General features: G+C 36.5%; 1 pseudogene; it reads right to left on the minus strand.

Moving 5' to 3' along the window:
- Window positions 1–2731: 2731 nt before the first annotated feature.
- On the minus strand, window positions 2732–3884 carry LOC132680755 (elongation factor 1-alpha 1 pseudogene; annotated as a pseudogene).
- Window positions 3885–7597: the final 3713 nt, after the last annotated feature.

Genomic DNA, 7597 nt, shown 5'->3' on the forward strand with positions numbered 1-7597 from the left:
TGGGAATTTTATTATGAGGAAACTAATTATTGAGCATATTTTCTTTTTTAGTCTTCTCTGTAGGGGCAAGATGCAGTAAAGGTTATGCCGATATATATTTAAAAGTTAGCATTTTAAAAATGGAATACTTTGGGGGGCGCCTGGATGGCTCAGTCAGTTAAGCATCTGACTTTGGCTCAGGTCATGATCTCTTGGTTCATGGGTTTGAGCCCCACATCAGGCTCCATGCTGGCAGTGTGGAACCGGCTTGGGATTCTCTCTTTCCCTCTCTCTCTGCCCCTCCCCAACTCACGCTTTCTCTGTCTCTCTAAATAAATTTAAAAAAATAATAATGAAAATGGAATACTTTGAGTCCACATGAAATGAAAATCCTTTAGACTCTGTGGGTTTTTGTGGCATATTTTATTGCTATGTTCCTATCAAATAATATATTTCTTCAGATTTAATGTTTTACTTTGAGGATGGCTTACATTTATGCATTTGAATACATTTGTTTTATTCCAAATCTCTTTGAAGACTGTATACAAAAATAAAACTTGTAAATTCTCCTTCAGTTAGAGAATTTAATTTATGGTGAAGATTAATGAACCTTCTAACTATCTAAATGTGTTCCAGCCACTTCTTGCTCGACTTTCATATGTATTTGTCTCTCATGGTCACTTGGATTATGCATTCTGACCGATGTAAATTTTATGGGAAATAATGGGTTAAATCACAGCCAGTACATCAGTCCCATTTGGAAATCCACTGACCTGAAGTGTAGATCTTGATGTATTACACATACATTGAAAATAACGGGTGGTATTTAAGTTTCTCACCATCTTAAGAACAATCCAAAGCGCGTTGGTATTTCCTGTAGCAGAGCAGGCATTATTATTCCCTTCTCACAGATGCCTCTTCCTGGTAGTCTAGATGCTGGTCTGACTGATTCTCACACTCGTACAAGAGAACTTCAAAGGGAAATGAATCAGATTTCACAGTTTTGTTTTGTTTTGTTTTGTCTTGTTTCTGGTAAGTATGCCGGTATTTACTAGCTTTGTGACTTAGAGTAAACTCACAGTCCTTGAGGACATCAGCTTTCACATCTTTAAAACAGAGGGATTAAAAGATGATTGCTAAGGTCTCTTTCAATTTAAAAATTTTACATACTAATTTAAGTGTGAATCTTATTCTATATGGTAAAATCAAATATGCTATCATGGTTACAAGTGTTTTACTGAAAATGTTGGGTAAAAAAAAATCAAACTCAATCCCATGGCACTCTGGATTCTTTTAGCACTTTACAAACAGTTTTTTCATTCATGGCTCTGTTTTTTTGTTGCCATTTAATAAATTATCTTCTCATAATACATATAATATATTGAGTCAGATAATTTCAAATTAGAAGCTTATTTAGTATAAGCATCACTAAATTTTAAAATTAAGTTTCATTTTTTTTTACTGCTTTTATCCCATATTTTATTAACAAAAAAATTCAAAGATATAAGAAGCTTGACTTGAACACAATCTAGATGTTAAAATATACATTTTGGGCACTTGGGTGGCTCAGTCGGTTATGGGTCCGACTTTGGCTCAAGTCATGATCTCACAGTTTGTGGTTCAAGCCCCACATCAGGCTGTGTGCTGACAGCTCAGAGCCTGTGTCTCAATCTGTGTGGATTCTGTGTCTCCATCTCTTTCTGTCCCTCCCCCGCTCATGCTGTGTGTGTGTGTGTGTGTGTGTGTGTGTGTGTGTGTGTCTCAAAAATAAATCAACATTTAAAAAATCTTTTAAAAAATAAAATAAGCGTTTTGCTCACTTTGCTTTGTCACATATCTATCCAACCATCCATTTCTCTGACATTTCATCAATATGTCTCATCACAGACACATTTTAAAGTAAGTTGCCAATATCAGTACCCTTCACCCCTAAACACTTCAGGATGCGTGTCCTTAACTAGAGTTCAATATTTGTTTATAGCTTTTTCTTTTTTTAGTTTAAATTGCCATACAGTGCGGGGTACCTGGGTGACTCAGTTGGTTGAGTGTCCGACTCTTGGTTTTGGCTCAGATCATGATCTCACAGTCAACCCTGCTCTGTGCAGAACATGGAGCCTGTTTGGGATTCTCTCTCTCCCTCTATCTCTGCCCCTTCCTGCTCATTCTCTTTCTCTTGTGTGTGCTCTCTCTCTCTTTCTCAAATAAATAAACTTTAAATTGCCATACAGTGAATTGCACAAATCTTAAGTGCACCATATGATAACTTTTGTTGTACAGGAATATCTATGTAACCCAAAGATTTGTCAAGATAAGGAATATCATTATCTTCCGAGAAAGTTTTCTTGGGCCCCTTCCTGATCAAACCTTTTGCATATTCCCCGAAGACACCTACTGTTTTGGTTATTTTTCCCACCAGAGATTAGTTTTACCTATTATAGAACTTCATATAAATCGAACAATAAAATATGTACACTTCTGTATAAGGTATCTTTTACTCAGGTACCTCAAAAATTTTCAGGCACATCAACATTGTATGTATTAGTAATTTGTTCATTTCTATTGCTTAATAGTAATCCATTGACTGAGTATACCATAGCTGATTTTTGTTTTGTTTATTTCTCATTAAACTTTTGTTTTAATGGATCTCAAAATTCTTTGACAGATATTTGGTCAAGTTGTGTCTGTAAAAAGTACTGACTTTTGCCACACACACACAAGTTGTCCCCAAAATATTTCCCTTTCCTTCTGAAGGTTTTACAATGCATTGTTATCATTAACCAGTCTTTTACTATTAAACTTAAATGGCCAATTGACACAAACAGTTCTGAGACCATTCTTCCATCACTGATTAAGACTGGGGTGGCAGGTACTGGTGATATATTCATTTAGCCTTCTGAGCTTCTGGGCAGACTTGGTGACCTTGCCATTTCCAGCTGCCTTCTTGCCCACTGCTTTGATGATACCCACAGCAACTGTCTGTCTCATGTTACAAAGAGCAAAATGGCCCAGAGGAGGATAGTCAGAGTAGCTCTCAACACACATAGGAACCATATCAACGATGGCAACATCACCAGATTTTAAGAGCTTGGGACCATCTTCCAGCTTTTTTTCCAGAATGACAATCTTCTCCTTCCGCTCAGCGAACCTGCAGGCAATGTGAGCTGTGTGACCATTCAGCACAGGTGCATATCCAGCACTGATTTGGCCTGGATGGTTCAAGATAATTACCCTAGCTGTGAAGCCAACTGCTTTCATTGGTGGGCCATTTTTGCTGTCACCAGCCACATTGCCACAATGAACATCTTTGACAGACACGTTCTTGACATTGAAGCCCACGTTGTCCCCAGGAAGAGCCTCACTCAAAGCTTCATAGTGCATTTCAACAGACTTTACTTCAGTTGTAACATTGACTGGAGCAAAGGTGACCACCACACCAGGTTCAGGAATACCAGTCTCCATTAGGGCCACAGGGACAGTACTAATACCACCACTTTTGGAGACATCGTAGAGGGGCAAGGACTTGTCACTAGGGCAAGCTGGTGAACAAGTTGGTGGCTGTCCATTCTTGGAGAGACCTGCTTCAAATTCACCAACACCAGCATCAACAATCATGACAGCACAGTCAGCCTGAGATGTGCCTGTAATCACATTTTTGATAAAGTCTCCGTGTCTTGGGGCATCAACGATGGTCACATGATACTTGCTGGTCTTGAATTTCGACAGGGAGATATCAATGGCAATACCACATTCACATTCAGCTTTCAGTTTGTCCAGACCCAGGCATACTTGCAAGAGCCCTTTCCCATCTCAGCAGCCTCCTTCTCAAATTTTTCAATAGTTCTTTGTCAATCCCACCACATTTGTAGATCAGATGACCAGTAATGGTAGACATGCCTGAATCTACATGTCCAATGACAATGATGATCATATGAAAGTCTTCCTTTCCCATTTTGGTTTAGGTTTAGGGATGGTTTTCATGATACCTGTGTTCTGGTGGCAAACCCATTGGGAAAAAGCTGAGTACATGATAATTTATCTATTTTTTTCATGGACACTTGGGCTGCTTCCAGTTTTTAATCTAACATAAATAAAGATGCTATGAACATTTGTTTTAGGTCTTTATAGGAGCATATATTTTAATTTCTATTTGGTGACTACCTACGAGCAGAATTGCAGAGTTATAGGGTAAGGTAAACATCTAGTTTTATGAGAATCTACCAAAAGTTTTTCTAAGATTTTTGTACCATTTTACACTCCAGCTACCAGGGTTTGAGAATTCTAGTTGGTTAATATACTCACAAACATTTTATGTTGTGTCTTTTTAAATTTCAAACATTTTGGTAGGTATGGAGTGGCATCTTATTGTGATCTTAATTTTTATTTCTCTGATGACTAATGACGTAGGTTACCTCTTCAGAAATATATATGGACTTTTGTCAGATACATAATTCGTGAATATTTTTCTCCTGGGATTTTGCTTACCTATTCAATTCCTTAATTGTGTCTTTTGATGAACAAAGGTTTTTTAAAATTCTGATGAAGAGTAATTTACTCAGTAGTATAAAAATAAAATAATTTTTCTTTTATGGTTATTGATTATTGTGGCCTTAAAATAAAACTTCTGTCTTCCAACTCCCAAAAACCTGTTTTCTTCTAAAAACACTGTTACATGTTTACCTTTTATGTTTATGTGTTCAATTCTTCCAACATCATTCCAGCATCTTTTCCCCATTGCATTGTTTTAGTGCCTTTGTAGACAACTGAGCAATCTGACAAGGTGGGCCTATTTCCGAGCCTTATTGTTTCACTGATTTACACCAGAATTATTCTGTCTTGGTTACTGCATATGTATGGTAGATCTTGAAGCAAGATAGTGTAAATACTTATTTTCTTCTTTTTGAAGATCGTTTTGTCTATTCTAGTTCCTTTGAATTTCCATGTACATTTTAGAAGCAGATTATCAATTTCCACTAAAAAAGCCTGATGGATTATGACTGGCATTGTTTTAAATCTATAGATTAATTTGAGGAAAATTGATATCTTAACAATATTGAGTCTTCCTATTTATGGATATAGTATCTTTCTTTGTTTCAGAATTTTTCAGAAGAATGAGTGGTCACTACATCTATTTTTAGAAATGAATGAGTAATGAAATGAAAGGCATAGCAGAAAGCAGAGCAGGGGAAAAACAGGTAGAGAGGGAAAGTTGGAAAATGTGGGTGTGGCTTATACTATGTATGCAGAGCATACACAATTCTTATGAAACAAAAGATCAAAGATCTTGAGAAAGCTCTGTAATCAGAATATTTTAGACCCAGTGTAGAGCCAAAGCTGCAAAGCAGTAAATATTTTATTATGTAAATTATTATTATCTAAATAGCCACTTCACATGTATGTGGTTAACATGTAAGGTAAAGGAATGATGAGTGAAAAAACAAATTCTAATCTTATCCTAAAAATTAAAAACAACAACAACAACAAATGCTAAGATTGTGCTTAGAATTAGGTTTCTGTTTGGAAGTTAATATAATTATCTCATACCCACAGCTCTTATGGCAAACCAGATCTATTGCTGGCTGACTAATGAGGAACAATGATGATCAGTTAAGATACTGAACCGGGTTCTCTTCCTGATGTTTTTGTTTCATATACTAAGTCATGAGGATAGTAGTGGTATTGATACCATATAGCAGTGGAAGTTTTTATGATCTCTGTAAACCTGGTAATGGAAGTTTATTAAGATTACTTATTATAAAGAAAATCAACATTTTTGAAGTGGAAAAATGACTTCATAGTGGTTTCCAATTACCTACAAGATAGTCTTTGATTAATGAAGTTAAATGAATTAAAGAAGCAACAACTGACCTATCAGTAATATTCATTGTTCTCAGAGTTTCCTCTCTCTCTCTCTCTCTCTCTCTCTCTCTCTCTCTCTCTGTCTCTCTGTCTCATACACACACACACACACACACACACACACACACACACTTTTTAAAAAATCAATTTAACAAAACAGAAAGTTTAAGTGGTTTGTCTGACTCATAAGGTGAATGTAATTTGTATTAGGACTTTCGGGCTTTAATGTGACATATTTCCATATACACTACAGCTTCCTGAGTAATCTTAGCAGGTGGTGAAAAGAAAATGTGTGAATGGTTATCACCCACCCTATTCTGTCTTGCTATATTAACTGGATTTAAAAAATTTTACTGCTACAGAGACCATCTTCAAACCAGACCCAGAAAAGCTCTACTAGGTTTTTTCGGGTAATTTTTAAACTAAACATTCTAAAATTATAACTAAGCAGTAGAATGCTAAAACATTAAACTTTTTTTGTGAACTGTTTTGAATCAGATTCCAGAAATCAGGTGGTACTTCCTCTCCTTCACATGAATGCTTCATCCCAATTCTGAAGTATGAATTCTTTCTATCCATCTGTATAACAGAAGCACAAAATACTTTAAGTTGTAGAGATATTCTAATGGTTTCTGCTTTAATATGCTCTTTTGCTTCTATTTGGTGAATTTATCTTTTACTGATGATTCCTTGCATCACATAATGAATTGTTCCATTTACTGTACTAAAAGAGTGAAAAACACAAGGTTATATGTTTTCTTCTCTAGACTGTGCACGAAATGCGACATTAAAAAAACATGAAATCTGTGGCTTCTTTTAAATGTCATACTATAATATGTGTTCATTTTTTTCTTTTATAATAATAATGCTGAAAATAACCTAGACATCAGCTGTTCAGCCTCCTCATGTCATACATAGGAAACTAAAAACCAGAGCTATGTAGTAACTCACATAGATAATTAATACTTAGTTCACATTATAATTCACCTGGGTCTTCTGGCTTCTAAAGCAACACTGCTTCCATGACATGAGAGAGAGCCACAATGTACTTGTCCATTTACTGTCAAAATGGGATAAGCAGCCATCAAGAGAATCCCAAACATACTATCTTGTCCCAAACACATTCTTCCCTGACTGCTTGTATGACAGCAGCCTTACCAGTATCAGTTACCCAAGCCAGATAATAACTCATCTTCTGCCTACTGGTCCTGCATATCGATAAAACCTAGCAAGAGTTATCTACTTCCATAGTCCTTATAGATACTATTTCTACTCCATTTCTCAAAAGCCTGATAATATCACACCGGCTAATGAATTCTCTTCCACCACTATTCTACCCCAGTTCACCATTACAAGTTTTAATGATTACACTGCCACCTACCAGGGGCTATCTGTGTTCCTCCTAAGACTAGTGATTAGGGTCTTACTGCCAGCCAAGTGGTAAATGATCCAGCTCCAAAATTCCATCTCACCATCTGCTTTCTCAAACTTTTAGTGATATGAAGTTCTACAGAGTTGGTTCCTCAGGAAGCAGCAATTAACATGTAGATGATTTCTCAGGGAGTAACCTTGAGAACAACACCCTTGGAAGGAAAGATTAAAAAGCAGGACTGAGCAGCAATGGACGTTGGTTTAATTTTAGTGAGGGCCTCAGATCACTCTGTGGAGTGTTCTGAAGTTGAGATAAGGGAGCTGGCATTTATACCCCCACATCAATTAATCATTAGGATGCAAGCCTGTATGTCCTTGATCGAAGTGATTC

This window comes from Panthera onca, chromosome A1 (genome assembly GCF_046562875.1).
Source record: "Panthera onca isolate mPanOnc1 chromosome A1, mPanOnc1 haplotype 2, whole genome shotgun sequence".
Taxonomy (NCBI): Eukaryota; Metazoa; Chordata; class Mammalia; order Carnivora; family Felidae; genus Panthera; species Panthera onca.